This window comes from Talpa occidentalis, unplaced genomic scaffold, assembly GCF_014898055.3.
Source record: "Talpa occidentalis isolate TD23 unplaced genomic scaffold, MPIMG_talOcc4v2.1 talOcc4.7, whole genome shotgun sequence".
Lineage (NCBI taxonomy): Eukaryota > Metazoa > Chordata > Mammalia > Eulipotyphla > Talpidae > Talpa > Talpa occidentalis.
The window spans coordinates 78528731-78548106 of NW_023605083.1; positions in this window are offsets into that span (position 1 = coordinate 78528731).

The following is a 19376-nucleotide window of genomic DNA, read 5'->3' on the forward strand; positions in this document are numbered from 1 at the left end:
TCAGCCTTCCCAATCCCCACCTCTAGGGAAGGAAGTGGGGCTGGAGATTGAGTTAAATAGTCGATCATGCCTCTGTGGTGAAGTGTCTGTAAAATCCCTGGAGAGCTTCCAGGTTGGTGAACACATCCACATGCCAGGAGGGTGGTCCACTCCAGCCCTGTTGGGACAGAAGCGACTGTGCTCAGGACCCTCCAGTACCTTGTCCTATATGTATCTCTTCATCTGATTGTCATCTAATCCTATATAAGAGCTGGCAAATGTATTTCCCTGAGTTCTGTAGACAGAACACATTATTGAACATGAGGAGTGGATCATGGGAACTCCTGATTTGTAGCCAAGTTGGGCAGAAATGTGGGTAATATGGGGACCTACTACTTGTAGGACACACAGTTGGTATCTAGAGAGTTGGAGAAGTAATTGGTGTGGGAAAACCACATTTGTGTCAGAAATGTGAGTACAGGAAACTGCTTTTCTTTTGTATGTTATAGCATACAGAAAATTATTTTTCTTAGACCTTTCAGACAACTTGTAATGAACAAAATATAGAGCATAGGCTTTAGAGTACCCAAGTCAATTTCCAGTTTAGCTTATCAGAGGATATAGCTGTAACTGGACAAAATATTTTATTCTTTCCAAATTCCTTCAGTAACTTCCAGCTGCCACTCTTTCCACTGATAATAAATCACTTGGTAGTAGGGTTTTGAGTTTCATTGATACCTGACAGTTTATTTTGCATATAGTTTGCCTGGTTCTTTGGTATATATGATAAACAATGTATGCTATTATGCTAACTCTGATTGCTCTTTGAGTGGTTAGATAGAGCAGGTCTTATCTGGAAATGTGGGGATTCTTGATGCAAACAGGGAAATACTGTTTTGGGCTTTGAATGCAGCTGTGCCAATCAGTATTATAGCAATATCTTTCTTGTTCAAAATATTAGAATTACTCTACTATACCATTTGTTATTATTAGGTTCTGTATAATTAACTTCTTTCCATGGATTCAAGTTGATAAGAGATTAAAATATGGCAGGTCCATTAATGGAATTTCAGCTTTTTAATGCATATAAGAGAAGGTTGTTTAACCATTTAATAATGGTTTAGTTGAAAACCTCTAATTTTATAGCCTGTTTTTTTCTATTTAATATGTTGTCAACTTTCTAAGTTAATAACCCATACTTCTGAATTGTAATTTTTTTACGGTTACATGACATTTCATTGTATGCCTATATTGCAATTTTCTTAAAGATTTATTTTATGCATATAAGAATTGGGGTACAGGCCAGAGATGTGTGTGTGGGGGTGAGAGGATTCACCAGGGACAGAGTGGGGAACAGAACAGGCAGATGGACTGAAATACACTGCTGAGGGGAACAGTGGGCAAGTCAGGAGAGGTCTGCTGCACCATGTGGGTAGCTCCCAGGCCAGGGATTGAACTCGTGCTGCAGTGGCTGGGGATAGCTTTATAGGTTGCATCTTAACCCCTTGCACCACCAGGGAGGTCCCTATATTGCAATTTTTTTAACCACCTCTGTTTTTAGTTTTCCCATTTAAACAAAAATTTTTTTTTTAAAGCTTCTACCCTACTTTATAAGATTGGTCTTTTAAAACAGCATCTGTGCATATTGTCAGAACTTTTCTATGTGAAATGTTTAAATTTTGAAATATTTTAAATAAATACAAAAAGGACAAAAAGTAATATAGTAAAAACACCTTTGTCCCCAATACCTAGTTTTAACAAATAGTAACATTTTGTCATGTTTGCTTCACATTTTCTTTTAAAATTTTTTTAAATGTACCTCTTTTCTTATGTCATTGTTAATTTTTAGATGACATATGATTTTTTCCTTCAAGTTTTCTTAAATAAAAATGTGGGCCTCCCTGGTGGCGCAGGCGGTTGAGCGACGCACTGTGAATCTGTCCGCAGCCTCTGCAGCGCACTGGCGAGAATCCCACATGGCGAAGCAGACCCATTTCATCACTCTGCCTATTCTGTTCCCCACTCTGTCTCTGGTGAATCCTCTCACCCTCCCATGCATCTGGCCTGTACTCTGGCTCTTGTATTAATAAAATAAATGTTGGGCCTCCCCGGTGGTGCAGCGGTTGAGCGCTGGGCTGCGAAGTTCTGCAAGCGCCGGTTTGATCCCCGGCCGCTGGGCGAGGGGCCCACATGGCGCACAGACCTCTCCTGCCGCCCACTGCTCCCCTCAGCAGTATACTTCGTCACTCTGCCTGCTCTGCTCTCCCCTCTGGCTCTGGTGAATTCTCTCACCCTCCCAACCCACGCCTCTGACTGTACCCAGTGCTTGTATAAATAAATAAATCTTTAAAAATAAATAAATAAATAAAACAAATCTTTTAAAAAATTTAAAAAAAGAAATAAAAATGTACAGATAGTAAAATTACCTTCTTCTCTCCACTTCCCATCATATGTTTTTCCCTACTTTCTCCCTAGATAAAGAGTACCTAGAGATAGTCTCTGATTTTTGATATGTGTAATCCCCATCCACTTAAAAATTTTTTTTAAACAGGGCAGAAGAGCTAAAAAGACACTTTTCCAAAGAGGAAATACAAATGGCCAACAGGTATATGAAAAAATGTTCAACATCACATATAATCAGGGAAGTGCAAATCAGAACCACAATGAAATACCACCTTCCACCAGTGAGAATGGCACATATTAAAAACAGTAGCAACAACAAATATTGGCAAGGATGTGGAGAAAAAGGAACTCCCCTACACTGCTGGTGGGAATGCAAACTGATCCAATCACTATTGAAAGCTGTGTGGAGGTTCCTCAAACTACTAAAATTGGAGCTACCATATGACCCAGCAATTCTACTCCTAGGAAGCTACCCAGAGGACACAAAAACATTAATTCAAAAGGGCACCTGCACCCCTATGTTTATAGCAGCACTATTTACAATAGCTAAATTATGGAAACAACCCAAATGCCCAAAAATAGATGACTGGATCAAGAAGATGTGGTATATATACATAGTGGAATATTACTCAGCAATCAAAAAAGATAAATTCATGTTGTTTGCAGTGACATGGATGGAACTGGAAGCGATTATGCTCAGTGAAGTAAGCTAGAAGGAAAAAGAAAAATATCAGATGGCTTCATTTATAGGAGGAATATAGGGGAACCAAATAAGGGTTCAGAAAAAAAATAATAAAAAACAAAATTAACGGGCAACTATAAATCAGAGACATTCTGCAGGAGACTGGGAGGGAGAAGGATCAGAATGAGAGGGAAGAGCACAAGGGACTATGGTGATGGTGCACAGGTGAATTGGTGGTATTTTTTTTTTTTTAAGATTTATTTATGCACACAAGAACTGTGGTGTAGGCCAGAGGTACAGGGAGGTGAGAGGATTCACCAGAGACAGAATGGGGAGCAGAATAGGTGTGTTGACTGAAATACACTGCTGAGGGGAGCAGTAGGTGAGGCAGGAGAGGTCCACTGTGCCATGCATGCCAGCTCTCTGGTGGGGGATCAAACTCATGCCCCAATGGCTGCCGATAGCTTCATAGGGCTGAGCCTTAAACCCTTGCACCATCAGGGAGGCCTCTGGTGGCTGGAATTTTACGGGGACTACACCTGAGAGGATAAAGCAAACACTGTACAAAAATGAACAATGATATAAAAAATATATATACATAAATAAAAAAAAATTTACTATCTCAAAAAAACCCTTTAACATAGATATGCATATGCCTGTAACAATGTAAAATTTTTTTTTAAGAGTCTGTAAGATATGTGCTTTTGCTGCTTTTATTTGCGACTTAACATATTTTTGAGACTTACCTGTTCATTCATGTTAGTTATACGAGTATTCCAGTGTATTATATACCGTAATGTATTTATGCTTTGATGGACCTTTTGGTTATTTCAAATTTTACATTATTTTAAACACCACAGCACTGAATTTCTGTATCCACATCTCCTTAAGGCACAAATGTGAGAGTGTTTCTAGAGATTATACCTGGAAATAGAACTGCTGGGTTTTAGGGCTTCTCATCTTTATAGTTACTGTTGTACATGATTATACCAATTTACATTCTCCCCTACAATGTGGAATAGTTCCATTTTCCTACAGCTCTACCAAGTCTTCGTAGTTTTAAACTTTAATTTTTGCCAATGTGAAGGGTAAAACACAATGATTTCATCTTAATAGCAATTACCTATATTGTTAGTGGAATTCAACAGATTTTTCATAAATCTATTAATCATTTTCAGTTCTATAAAATTGCCTATTCGTTTTGTTGCCCTTTCTTCTTTGAATTTGTCTTTCTGATTGGTATCTCTACCTATAGTTCAACATATATACTACATATATAAGTGTGCAAGATATATATTTGTCATTTCTATATGAAATAATTTACTAGATCATTGCAATTCTAATCAAAACATATAATTCAATAACCTGATCCTAAAATTCATATGGAATAGAGAAAAAAGGTGAGATCCTGAAATAGTCAAAACAATTTGAAGAAAATAAAAAGGGTGTGTGTGAGTGGGTGTACACACATATATGTATTTCTCTAATTCATAAATATTTTATGTCACATCATTTATCGTAGTTCTTACTTTTTTATTAATAAATGTTTTGTCTTCAATAAAGTTTTAAGTGTCCTCTATAAAAACATTGCATCTTTGGCTAGATTTATTCCTATGTATCTTGTTTTTGAAGTTATGAATTAGGTCTTTCATAAGCATTATATTTTTCTTTGTTGCTGTAGTATGGACCCTCTGTGGAGTTTTATATTTCACAACCTTGCTGAACACTCTTATTAGTGCAACAGTTTGTAGACTATGTTTTGGTTATCTGGGTTATAATAAATTGTTTAGTTTTTTTCTTTCCTTTTCTTGTGCTACCTCTACTATTTTTGTTTTTTATTGAACTGGCTGAGACCTTTAAATAACATTGACTAGAAGCAATGATAGCAGCCAACTTTATCCTGTTCTTTTCTTTAAAGGGACTGTTTCTAGTATTTTACTGTTTTTTTTTTTTTTTCAATTTTGTTTTGTGTTGTTTGGATGTGAAATGATGGCAGAAGGCAAGCTACATAAAGTTCAGTCTCTTTTCTGCTTTGCCAAGAGAGTTTTTTAAAAATTATGATTGTTTAATTTTATCAAAAGTTTTTATGAGAGTTTTATTGAGATTTTTTTCTTTAATGTAGTGACCCATTTTAATAGATTTTCTAGTGTTAAACTATTCTTGCATTCTTGAAATAAATCTTATTATTCCATGTTTATTGGTAGTCCTTGTTTATTGATTCTGAGACAGATTTTTCACATTTCTGTAATAGATTGTTTTCTAGTCAGTGACATCTCCTAATTGCTCTTGAATTTGATTATCTGCAATTCCTTGATGTTTCAGTCAACAACCATTTAATGATCATTTGAGTCTTGATTGTTGCTGAAAATTTTCTGTTATCTTCTGTAAGTTAAAGAAAATTTCAGCGTCAAAATGGGTGTCAGTAACTTAGAATTCCATAAGAGAATGGTACAGAGACTGTTTCATGAACTGTTGCACTATAACCTCTTGATGGCAAGAATGAATATCGAAGACTCTGAGTTGAAAGTGATTTAGAAGAGTTGATCTTGGGGTGCAAGAGGTTAAGTTGCAGCACTGTGACGCTATCCATAGCCACCTCAGCACAAGTAGTTTGATCCCTGGCCAGGGAGAAAACCAACATGGTCCAGCAGACCTCTCCTATCTCACTGGCTGCTCCGCTCGGCAGTGTATTTCAGTCAATCTGCCTGTTCTGTTCCCCACTCAGGTGAATCCTCTCACCCCCCATGCTTCTGGCCTGTACCCCAGTTCTTATATGCATAAATAAATAAATCTTTTTTTTTTTAAAGAAGAGTTGGTCTTTTAATATGAAGGTCTTATTTATTTTGCCTGTTTTCCTTGTTATAAATGCGTAAGAATTTTTCATGATAAAATCTGAGTGAATAAGCCTAAAAATTCCTTCAGTAAGAATAAAATAACTATAAAGTGACAAAGTATTATGTTATGGTTGAAGTGACAACATTTTTCTTTCCTACTATATAAAGTAATGGTTTGTCTTATGAGCAGTGGCATTTTAGAGTCCATGAAACATCATGTCAGTTTTTATTTATTGCTGGACTTAATGCTAATACTCATTTAGATTTTTGCATGTGTTCATAAGCTGAATTGGCCTGGAATTTTTTTTTTGTTGTACTATTCTTGCATATATTTGGTATGTGTGGAGATTCCTCAACCTACTAAAGATAGAGCTTCCATATGATTCCAGCAATCTCCACACAGCTTTCCATAGTGGTTGGATCATTTTGCATTCCTACCTGCAGTTCAGGAGAGTTCCTTTTTCTCCACATCCTTGCCAACATTTGTTGTTCCTAGTTTTTTTTAATATGTGCCATTCTCACTGGTGTAAGATGGTATCTCAGAAGAGCTAAAAAGAAACTGATCCAAAGAGGAAATGCAAATGGCCAGCAGGCATATGTTCAGTATCACTTGTAATCAAGGAAATGCAAATCAAAACTACAACGAGATACCATCTTTCCTTCCTTCTTAAGACTAGATAGCATTCAACTACATGTATATATACCACATTTTGTTTATTCATCTGTTCTTGGGCACTTGGACTGCCTTTTAGCTGCTGTGAATAATGCTGCTATAACCATATGTACAGTAAGTCCTCACTTAATGCCATTAATAGGTTCTTGGAACCTGAAACTTTAAATGAAACAAAAGAAAAGTAGGTCTTTGAATAATATCATTTCATTCAGTGTGGACCAGGATTCATTTTTACTTACTGATGTTAATCACAAAATGACACTGTTCAAGGACCTGCTATGTAAAAATATCTGTATGTGTCCTTATTTTCAGCTTTTTGATATAGACGCAAAAGTTGGATCATATGATCATCTGTGTTTAATCCTTACATACCAGCCAGCAATGCACATAAGGGTTCCAATTTCTCTGCATCCTCACTAACTCTTGTTATTTTCTGGTATTTTGATAACAGCCATCCTAATGAGTGTGAAGTGGTAGCTCATTGTGAGCCATATAGTTTCAAATGTGCTGCATTTTATCTGGCAGATTTCTGTTTGTGAATTGAGGGTTAGGTGGAAGGTTGTCTACATTTGCTAAATCTGCTATATGCTACAACTGCCAGACCTATTTTTAATACAAATTGCTTAACTAATTTTTTTCTTTTATGGAGAGTAGCCAATTTCTCATGACAGTTCCCTTAAAAATAAAAAAAAGACTTTATCCTAAGATTGTCTCGTAAATCTTTCAGTTTCAGTTAAACTATCATGAGCCAAGACTCGTTATCCCCCTGTCTGTCATTCTCCTAACAGTTTGTTTCTTCCCTATCTTTTTTTATAGTCCTTTCCATAACAATAACTATTTCTTTGAGATCACTTTATTGGTACCATCACCATTGCTTTATGTTTTGATCCTGTCTGATAGTCATACATTACTACCCTCCCATCCCAGTGTTTTGCTCTTGAACATAATTCAGTTTAATATCTGTAAGTATTAAGACCTTGTAACAATTCATTCACTCTTCCTTTACAGCTGCCTATATAATTGTCAAAGAGATCTAGGGGAACAAGGATATAGTTATTAAAGATATCTCCAGTGACTCTGTAAATAGTCTTGCTTTCCTTATCCTATTCTAGATTGAGGTCTTTAAGCTTATCAATGAGGAAATCAAATGCCTCATGAATTAGATTTACTCTTTAATCATACTTTTCCTGGCCAGATATTTAGGTTATATAGGAACGGGACAGGGATGGGAAACTGGACTGTGAGTATTTCAGTGTTTAAAAGATCAGCGATTTAGTGCTTTAGTGAAAGATAGACATATGCTGCTAAGCTATTTATAAAGGTTAGCTTGCAACATAGACTTGATTATGGATTCTTGACTATGCTGCTGTTTGTTTCACAAATATTAGCTTTCTTTTAAAAGGAGGCTTAGAGGCTTGTGTTGGAGCCTTTATTGAGAGGGCATTATGTTTAAGGACAGAGAAGGGAAGTGCCAGGGTGCTGGTTATTTCCCTAGAGCCCACAAATGGAAAGAAAGGTTTTCCCATGATCCCACTTGTCATCTTATCTATGCTTAAGAGCCCTTGATAGTATAGAGCTGATGACAGTCATAATGAGCAATGACCACAGTTTCCTTCCTTTCAAGACTTTCTCAATATTTTTCAGTTGCTTAGTCCAAGAATCAGCAGGCTCCATCCAGGCCCAGCCCAGTGTCTACTCTTTGCCTGGGCCTCAATGTAGTCAAGTATCTTGTTGGACATATAACCTATGGACCAGAATCTGGCTTCTGCCTATGTGTTGGAGATAAATCTAGATTCAGAATTAGAGACACAGGTTTGGGCCATATGCTTGCCTGGCAGGTGCTTCACAAAAGCTCAAGATGCATATGTTAAGGCTTCAAAATCATGGAGCTTAAAAGAATCTCTTCCTATTGCCTCTCATGTAGCCTTGTAGCTATATACAGAGGCCATTTTGTTATGCACTGTTTGTTGGTGGGGGGTGCTGTTGACATATGGGAGGCACCATTCATTGTGTTGGCTGTTCACATTCCTACAATGGATATAACAGTGCTCCCAGGCACTGAAGGCCAGCACCATCCCTTTATCCCTTCCAACCATGAAAGCCAAGAATTCCCCTGCATTTCCAGATGTTCCTTGGAACATGGTACTACTAAGAAAACTTTGTTGAAATCTACCCACCTAAATATCATTGTTTATAATTACCTTGTTCTTTGTCTTTACTAAAGTTCAGCCTCAAGAAGTACTAGTTTCTGTCTCACTCCTCAACCAGGTCAAAAAATGTGATTGACTCTCCTAAGGGGAGAACAATGCTAGAAAATTCCTCTGTCATGGATTGTCTTTGTGAAGTGAGGTTGTGCTCACAGCAGTTGAGAATGCTGGCATGGGATCATATGTCATCCCTGCCATCTGTTCACTGTGTGATCTGGGGCCAGTTACTTAACCTTAGTTTTCTCATCTGTACAAAGGGGTAACATTGTACCTATCTTTGAGGATTATTGAAGGGATAAGTCAGTGTGAATAAATTGCTTCACATAGTGCTTTGTTCATTTATTACCATAAATGTTGTGCGTCAGAGAAGGGTTAAGGGTGCAGTTTGCGACATGAGTAGGGTAAAAGGAACGAGTGGTGATAAACTTCATTCCCTGGCTGGTGGAGCTCAAAAAATATCAACATTACTTTGATTATAGAACAAAGATTATACTGCCTGGAGGCAGGTTGATTGTGTGAGAGTACACAAAAAGGATGTGATAAAATGATTGTGCTTTCCTGCACCTCCGTGTGGCACACACGTAACCTCTACTCCATACTGTGGCTGATGAATCTTGTGCAGTTTTGGGGGAGCCTAATGTTGCTGACAGACCCCAAAGTCATTTTCCTAATGGGAACATAACTTCCCAGTGCAGGGAAAATATTTCTTCCCAAGCACTTTATGACTTGAACTGAGAGTCCTTTTCTGTGACTCCAAATTAAACTTTGTAGAGATGCAGGCCTGACCTTACACATACACGTAAGTAAGCTAAAGTATGGTTTCAAGGCACCAAGAATGTCCTGACACTCAAGCCCTCCTCCCTCCTGCAGCCTACATTCCAACATTGGCATTTGATTCTTTTGTAGTAAGAATTGTCTACTTTCTGAAATTGTTGTTACAGGAAAGAGTTAACATGGCAGGCCTGACTGCTTTTCTAAGAAAGTCCTGCCTACAACGTAGGTCTTTGGTTGCATCTGGTAACTTGGATTTCAAGTATGTTTGTTCCCACTGCATTAATTGTAAGGAGTGACTCACTCACTGTGCCTAAATTGTCAACAATGTAGTTCATGCTGAACATTTGCTTTTCTTTTGGGTGTCTGAAATTTGGGTACATGTCAGGCATAGGTGCCCATGTGACTAGCCTCCAGTAAAAACCCTGGACACTGAGTTGTTAATGAGCTCCCTAGACTGGCAACATTTCACACATGTCACAATTGGTTGCTGGGGAAAGTAAGAGCATCCTGTCTGATTCCACTGAGAGAAATCCCTTGAAAACTTGCACCTGGTTTCCTCTTAATCATGGGGACTTAATATCATATGCTTTCTCCTGGGCTGATTTTGCTTTGTATCCTTTCTCTGTGATAAAATGTAGCCATGAATATGAGTTTATATTAGTTCTTTGAGTTTTCCTAGTGAGTCATCACACCTGGTGGTGATGAGGATCCCCAAGACCTATAATATTCTTGACACTACAAGAAAACTACTGAACATCTAAGCAAAATCCTCAGTAAAATAGTAGCACAGAACCCATCCCTTTTATAAGTGAAACAAAAAAGATCAAATACTTGAGAATAAACCTAACAAAAGAGGTGAAGGACCTATACAAAGAAAATTATAAAACATTGCTAAAAGAAATAGAAGAAGACACAAAGAGATGGAAAGACATCCCCTGCTCATGAATTGGAAGAATTAAACACTATTAAAATGGCCATCCTCGGAAAAGCAATTTACAGAGTCAATGCTATTCCAATAAAAATTTCAATGACATTCTTCAAAGAAATAGAACAAATATTGATGAAATTCATATGGAGCCACAAAAAAACCCTCACTAACCAGAGTTCTCCTGACTAAAAAGGAAGGGAATGGAGGTATCACAAGCCCAGACCTCAAACTATACCCCAAAGCCATAATAATTAAAACTGCATGGTACTGGCTCAAGAACAGACACACAGACCAATGGAATAGAATAGAAAACCCGAAATAAACCCAAAGATTTACAGACAACTACTCTTCGACAATGGAGCAAAGAATATGCAATGGAACAAAGAAAGTTTGTTCAATAAATGGTACTGGGAAAACTGGGCTGCTACATGCAAAAAAATGAAGCTCGACTACTGTCTAACACCATGCACAAAAACCAACTCAAAATGGAGTAAAGAGCTAGATATAAGACCTGAAACCATAAAATATATAGAAGAAAATATAGGCAAAACACTACATGACATACATGTCAGTAACATCTTTAAAGAAACATCACCCAAAGCAAAGATAGTGAAGGAAAGGATAAACAGCTGGGGAGACATCAAATTAAAGAGCTACTGTACAGCAAAAAAAAAAAAAAAAGACATTAACAAAAACAGACACCCCACTGACTGGGAGAAAATTTTTGCACACAATACTAATGATAAGGAACTGATCACAAAGATGTACAAGAAGCTGGTGAAACTCAACAAAAACAAAGTAAACAACACAGTAAAAAAATGGGCAGAGGAGCTAAAAAGACACTTCTCTAAGACGAAATGCAAATGGCCAACAGACATATGAAAAAATGTTCAACGTCACGTATAATCAAGGAAATCAGAACCACAATGAGATACCATCTCACAGCAGTGAGAATGGCTCATATTAAAAAAACTAGCAACAACAAATATTGGCAAGGATGTGGAGAAAAAGGAACTCTCCTATACTGCTGATGGGAATGCAAACTGGTCCAACCACTATGGAAAGCTGTGTGGATGTTCCTCAAACTGCTCAAAATGGAACTTCCATATGATCCAGCAATTCCACTACTAGGCATCTACGCAAAGGACACAAAAACATTAATTCAAAAGGACACCTGCACCCCTTTTTTAAATTAATTTATTAATTTATTTAAATTTTATTTTTTATATTCCCCATACAATTACAACCCCCTTATTTTGACCCCAACCCCTTCCTTTCCCCACCCCACGCCCCATAGAGTGTCTCTGGTTCATAGTTGTTTGTTGATTTTGATATTTTCTTTCTCATAGTTATTCTTTTTCCTGGTCCCTTATTTAAGTTTTCTAGATTCCTGCTATGAGTGAGACCATCCGGTGTTTTTCTTTTTCTTTCTGGCTTATTTTGCTGAGCATGATCCCTTCCAGCTCCATCCATGTTGCTGCAAATTGCATGTGTTTATCTTTTTTGAATGCTGAGTAATATTCCATGGTGTATATGTACCACATCTTCTTGATCCAGTCATCTATTTTGGGGCATTTGGGTTGTTTCCATATTGGGTTGTTTACCTATTGTAAATAGTGCTTAGCTATTGTAAATAGTGCTGCTATAAACATAGGGTGCACCCCTATTTTTATTGCAGCACTATTTACAATAGGTAAACAACCCTATATGGAAACAACCCAAATGCCCAAAAATAGATGACTGGATCAAGAAGGTGTGGGATATATACACCATGGAATATTACTTAGCAATCAAAAAAGATAAATTCATGCCATTCATAGCAACATGGATGGAGCTGGAAGGGATCAGTGAAATAAGCCAGAAAGAAAAAGAAAAATACCAGATGGTATCACTTTTAGGAGGAATTTAGAGGATCCCAATAAGGGATCAGGAAAAAAAAGTAATTATAATAAAGTGAATATCAAAATCAACAGGCAACTATAAACCAGAGACATTCTATGCTGGACGGGGTGGTGGGAGGAGAAGGGAGTAGGATCAAAACAAGTGGGAAGAGCTCAAGGAACCATGGTGATGGTACAAGGGCGAATTGGTGGTAGGAATTTCTCGGAGACTATAACCAAGATGAGAAAGCATACATTGTACACAAATGAAGAATGATATATAAAATAAATAGTAGCAAACTGAAACCAACATCACATAAGAAGATTATATACCATTACCAAGTAGAATTTCTCCTTGGAATGTTATGTTTTAACATCCCAAATCAATTAATGTAATACATATTAACAGAATAAAGGACAACACACACAAAATCAATCAATACACACAAATCATGTACAAAATTCATGATACAATTCAATAAACTTAGAGGGAAACTTCCTTAATCTGATAAAAAGAGCATTTATATAAAGGAGATATAAATGACTTTAGGGAAGTCATACTTCAGTGTGAAAACCTGAATGCTTCCCACCTAAGATCAGGAACAAAACAAGGATGACTACTCTCCCCTCTTTGATTCAAGAGAGTTCCTGAGATTTATTCTAATGCAGTCTTGAAAAATAAAGGCATCCAGTTTGAAAAGGAAGAAATAGGATTTTTACTCCCAGACAACATTATTTGGTATCTAGTAAATTCTAAGGGATGAATTAAACACTAGTTTCCTTAGAGAAGACGTATTGAGAGCACATTACCAAGTTTGCATGAGAATGAGTTTGGGGGACTTCCAGGAATCTTGAAAGAGCCTGGCAGTTTGGGACTTCGAGGTAAAGGGGATGTTAAAATGGAAATTAAAGAGGCGCTTGCTGCCTTTAATTTATCTCCTAGAGTGCATAGATAAGGAGGAAGATGATCTCCTCGATATACATCCCAGAGATAAGGGTAGGGGATGTGGAGATTGTCAGCTGTAATTCCTGTGCCACCTTATGATTCACTGAGTGAACCAAAGGGATGGGAGGCGCATGACTTCTGGAACCCGACAGATTCAAGTTTGTGTCCTGTTACTTAGCTGTGGGATTCAGGGCAACTTGCTAACCTAAGTTTTCAAATGGAGATGATGGTAATAACTATTGTATTGTTAAGCATTTGAACTGTCAGCAACTAAGGTCAGCAATAATAACTATATTTAAGCAATATGAAAGTTTATATCTTCCTCGCATATAGAAGAAGGGAAATCAGGGTTCTTCAGTATCATCTGGGACCCAGGACTCTAAATTTTTTTTTTTTTGTTTCTGCTGTTGGATGGCAACTCGGGTACATGTTTTCCAGCCTCAAAGTTGTCTTTATGATCCATGATGAATGTTGGAACTCAGCCACTGAGTTCCAGGCAGGAAGCGGGAGAAAGGGGTCAAAGGAGGTCCCTACAGAAATCTCTCTCTCTTTTTTTTTTTATACTTTAAAATTCCTATAAATTTATTAGTCAATTTTTTCTCATTGAAGATGGAGGGGAGAAGAAATGGAGTCTGTAAAATATCACATGCCATGATACTTAGCATAAAACACTAATTCAACTTCAAAAAAAAAAATACCATGAATTAACATAAATATTCAAAACATAAGAATTGATTATTCTAAGTGTACAGAAATGAAAATCTTAAAAAAAAAATCTCTATATATTTTAAGGAACTTTTGCTGAAGTCCTGCACAATGACTTCCTCTACATTTCATTAGCCATAACTTAGACTAATTGGCTAGCCTAATTGCGATAGAGGCTCTGAAATGTAGTATTTAGGCAGGCACATTGCCACTCTAGATGCACCCAGGGTTCTCATGTTGCAGGCTAGGGAAGCGTGATGCTAGGTGGGAAACAGTCTGAGCTACATGTATCCTGTTGGTTTCATGGAAGGGCTCGGGGATGCATGATGAGCCCAGAGCAGGAGGAGCACAGGGGTGTTCTTCACAGCCTCTTTACTCCCACCTCCTCCCCTTACCTACCTTAGGTCGGAGGAGTAAGATGAATGCTCCTTCTGGACTAAGTGACAGGGGCACTAAGCAGAGGATCCTCTCAAGGGCAGTGTCTCTTTCCCATGTCTGAACACTTAGTTCAATGTCTTCCATTTCACAGGTGCCCATGAGGCATTTTTGGATGCATGCGGGAGCATGGGATTTGAAGTCAGGCAAACCCGTATTTGAATCTTGTCTTTGCCACCTCCTAGTGAAGTCATTTAATCTCTTGAGTCTCAGTGTCATAATCTATAAATTGGGGATGATGATAGTGCTGACTTCGCAGTCATTGAAAAGATCAAATAGGAAAGTGCTTTGGAAACTTCCCAGCCACTGAGTGGATTGCATCACCATTGAGTGTGGGGAGAGAATATGCGAGAGGGTATGCCAGGCAAAATTTTATCCCCTGAGCTTCCCTCCGCCTTGCCCAGCCTGCTTCTCTTTAAGCCATCTTTGTCCGGTCCCTCTCCCGAGTAGCCTACGCAGCTGAGAGCATGGCCTTGGAAGCCACCTTGCCTCATTGGGTCTGTGCTGTGACTTAACCTGGTTGACTCTTTCAGTTAGTTACTTAACTGCTCTCTGCCTCAGTTTTCTCATCTATGAAATGAGTATCCTCAAGGGCTTTGGGGATGAGGAAAAAACAATGTCAAGTTTTAAGAACAGTGCCTGGCACATGGTGTTAATTGCTATTATTATTCGGCATTCTCTCTTTGCCTACATTGTCTACACTTTTGTTTTTTCCCTTCCCCGCTAAAATTCACATCTCCTGAATCCTCACGAATAGCGCAGCATCTCTCCCTCAGTCCCTGCAGCCATCCATCCAGCCTGCCCTTCCTTGCTAGCCCGCTTCTCTTTGGCAAAGCCTCTGTGGATGATAAATGGTTTGCCACATTTTTGTCCTTGCAGAACAGTAAGCAGGAGCAGAACATGAGCTTGGCAGGGTGGGAGGAGGAAGGTCCTGTCAGGAATCATCTCCTGTGTCCCCAACTCCTATGCTTCACAGTGGCCTAAGAGATCTTACTCTACTCCACCCTTCCTCTGTTCTCATTTAGTACCACCTGCCCCATCCCTTCTCCCCAGCCACACTGCTTCCCGCCCTTGCTCTTGTCAGGCTTATTTCTGTTTGGGGACTTTGCTTTTCTCTCAGTTTAAAACACTCCTCCCCCAGACTCTTGCATGGCTCACTCAATTTAGTTACACTGCCATTTTTAGCAAAACACTTTGCCTCCTGCCTTGTTATGTATGGTCTGCTTTATCTTTCTCTAGACCACTCATCACCACCTGAGATTTAAATGAAATGTTGATTTGCTTATTGTTCATCTCCCCTGAACTAGAATGGAAAATGCTCTCTGTTCCCAGCTGAACTCTCAGTTCCTAGAACAGTCCTGGCACAGAGGAGGGACTTCAGGAAATTTTGTTGATGGAGTAATACCCATTAATGTGGGGCCCTTTCTATCACCATTTTCCCTTGGTTGAGCCCTAGGGGCAGGGGTGAATTCTGGGGTGGAATAGGGATTGGGGAGGCTGTGTCTCACTTTGTGGGCCTCAGTAGAAGGCTTGGAATGCTGTTCTGTGACCCTACCTTGGCTGATCCCTACTTTGTCCTCACCTGGCTCCAGATCACCTGCTCCCAATCAAAGTCAGTTATAGCCAATGTACCAAGCAACCTCATATATATGATCTCTTCCTAGATTTCACAGTGATCATATTTAACTAAGGCAGGCAGATTCTACTTTATTCTAAGGAAGACTTCTAACAGTCGACTGCAAGTAAAGCCGGCCACTGTGTGATTCTGGAAGCTATGAAACCTCTGGCCTTGGAGACCAGGTTGCCTCTTGGTAGATATTCAAGCCCCGGTGGTTGAATTGCATGGACTTTATGATCCTTTTGAGCCTGTTTTTATGATTTTTCAATCCTTATCTTCCCCTTGAGAATAGTAAGGCTCAGAGATAATAAACACTTATTCAAGGTGGAGATCTGGGGAGATGGGGCCTTTTGATGAGAGAAGCATAAAACGTCCTAAAGCAAGGTCTGCAAAGTCCCATCAGGTCTGTCTGACTTGTAGAGGTCTTCCACCATCCTTTCTTTCCTGCATGCTGGTGCAGGACAAGGAATTCAGGGTGCAAGACTTTCTTATCCTCAGGGCTGCCAGGACAGGACGGTCCCAGGTGCTGCCTGCCTAACTGGCCAAGGAGGAGAACAGGGCTGAAGGACAGGGCTCCCTTCCGGACTCAGGCGTCACCCCCTGGCCCAGAGCCTGTTCAGGGCCAGCTCTGCCCCACACCTTCCCAGCCTCCACATTTTGCTGCAGGCTCTTAAGGGTCCCCATCTGCACATCTCTCATTAATTAAAAATGCTACAAACCATCTGTTTGAAAGGAAGCTTCAGAGAGGGGCTGCCTGCCTGAGGCAGCATTCTCTCATACTTCTCAATTTTAATTGAAAACTTATTTTTAGAATAAAACCAGACCCATAAACCCTCTTGCTGCTGGTGGCAATGATGGTGGAGGGTGTGAGCCTGTAAGTGACAGAGGCTCTGAAGGCAGGGACAGTGGTGTTGGGCAGAATTTAGGATGCACGTGTTAGAGGGGCTGTCAGAGATGGTAAAGACATGGAAGCTGAAGTTCAGAGGAGAGAGGAGCAAAGGCTGAAGCTGGCAGCAAGAGGGGCAAGGGCAGAGATGCGGGTAGGAATTCACCTCGTCTCCTGACTGCCCTGACTCGTGTGGGCCAGGGTCACTTCCCCAAGTTAGTTACTTAACCCTTCCTGGGAGAAGAGTCAGGATGGGCCTTTGGCTTTCTACATGGGATGCCTTAGAGATGGGGATACACTCGAGGACCCAGATCCACTATTGGACGCCCCCTACAAGGAGAGTGGGCAGACTCCTGGCTTTTACCGTTACTCTGCTTCCTGGGTCTATTTTTCCATTTTCCCTGCTCTGCTTGTCTCTGGGAATGTTTAAAGGCCTTGACTGTCAATTATGAGATGGGGGCAGGAAGTATTACAAGAGTTCAGCCAAGGCTTGCCCCTTTGTTACTCTGCCCTATGGCTGGATTTCTTAAGAGATGGGCAAGGCAGCTCCCTGGCAACTGAAAAGATGGCAGTCCTTCTCCCACACCAGTACCCAGAGGGCTGTCAGGTTCCCTCATTACATTCTTTTCAACTGCCCCCTAGCGAGACCCAATAGGAATTACCATCCTCATTTCCTCATTTTCGGGGGTGGAGAGGTGAGAAACAGATGACTAGAAATAGAGAGTGACTCGCCCAAGGTCACAGAGCAAGTAGAGTCAAACCTGGCTCTGGATCCCAGGTCCCTGACACCAGGCCAATTCTCTTTCTGTCCTGTCTCACTGCCCCTTTTCTTCTCTCTCCTCTGGGTTTTGGAGGAGAGGGGATCATGGAGGCAGGGCTGTGTGCTCCTGTCCTGACCCAGTGAATAGTGAGAACTGTTTGCCCTTGATTTTCCCGAGGGCGACTGTGTGCCAGCATGAAAGCAGTTAATTCATCTCTGTGTTCCCAGTGCCCTCTGTAGAGCTTAATATGGTCCTCAGTCCTGTGTACTGAGTGAAGAGGAGAATGAGTGAGTGGATGAGGGAAAGAAGGAAGGAAGGAAACTCATCCTGTCTAAGGCAAGCCGCTCTGACAGCCTCTGAGAGGTATCAGAGCAGTGCGAGCCTGGAGAAATCAACCAGCGGATCTAGACAGGGTCAACCCACTTAGTTTAAAGAAGAGGCTCACCCAGGAAGCGACATGCCCGAGGTCACTTTAGGAGTCAGGCCTGGAACCCACTCTTCTCTTTTGCCCTGGGTAGGGATCAAGGACAGGAAGATCTGAGCCGCTTCACGTCAAGTCACACCAGCCTCTCTCCACCTAATCTCCCCAAATCAATTTGCAAAACTTCCATTAATACTGTCAGGAAATCTGCAAGCTGTTTAAAGCCAGGGCACTAGAGTAACTGCTGGCATAATGGCTACCTGGGGGGAGAGAGACATTAGCGGCATAATTAAAGATTAGTGTGGCCTTGGGCAGTTCAACAAAATTTACCTTTCTCAGCAGCCAGTGATGGAGGAAGGTGGAGTGGTAGAAAAACTCCCACTCAGGAAGGGTTGGGCCTTTCTTTGCACCTCTTTCATTAACACTCTGCTTGCCCCCAGGAGGCTGGGGGGACTTCTATGGAGAGGGACAATGGGGCTGCCACTTGTTGTGTTAGGTAGAGTGAGACTGATGCGGAGTGCTGTGATAGGGCAGGACTTCTCAAACTGACAGGCAGCCACATCTCTGGGCAGCCTGTGAATGCAGTTTCTGATTCAGAAAGACAGGGTTGTAGGCCTGAGAGGCTGCATGGCTAACAAACTCCCCGGTGATGCCCATACTGCTAGTCCTTGGAACACAGAGTGAGTGGCAAAGCTGTAGGGTTTTTATGCACAGAAAGATTCAAGGGACAATTGGCTTTTGAAATACTTAATTTGCTAATTTTATACATTTTATAAAAACCTAATTTTCCTTAAGTTTTGAAATTTAGCTTGTTATTTAATTTTTAATTTTTCTATTTATAGGTCTACCAAAACACTTTGGGATGGTGTTTGTTCCATTACAAACTTAAACAACTTCAACTGTCGTTTGATAGATATAATATATTTTAAATAGTATGCTTCATTACCTAATAAACCTTCCTCGGTGATTTAGTTCTTATAAACCCAAGAGAATTGTAAATCTAAGAGAATCTTTTTCTTTTTTTCTTCTTTTTGAAGATTTATTTATTTATTTATACAGGCACTGGGTACAGTCAGAAGCGCGGGAGGGTGAGAGAATTCACCAGAGCCAGAGCAGGGAGCAGAACAGACAGACTGATGAAATACACTGCTGAGCGGAGCAGCGGGCGCGGCAGGAGAGGTCTGCGCACCATGTGGGACATTCGCTGGTGGCCAGGGATCGAACCGGCACTTCAGAGGCTGCAG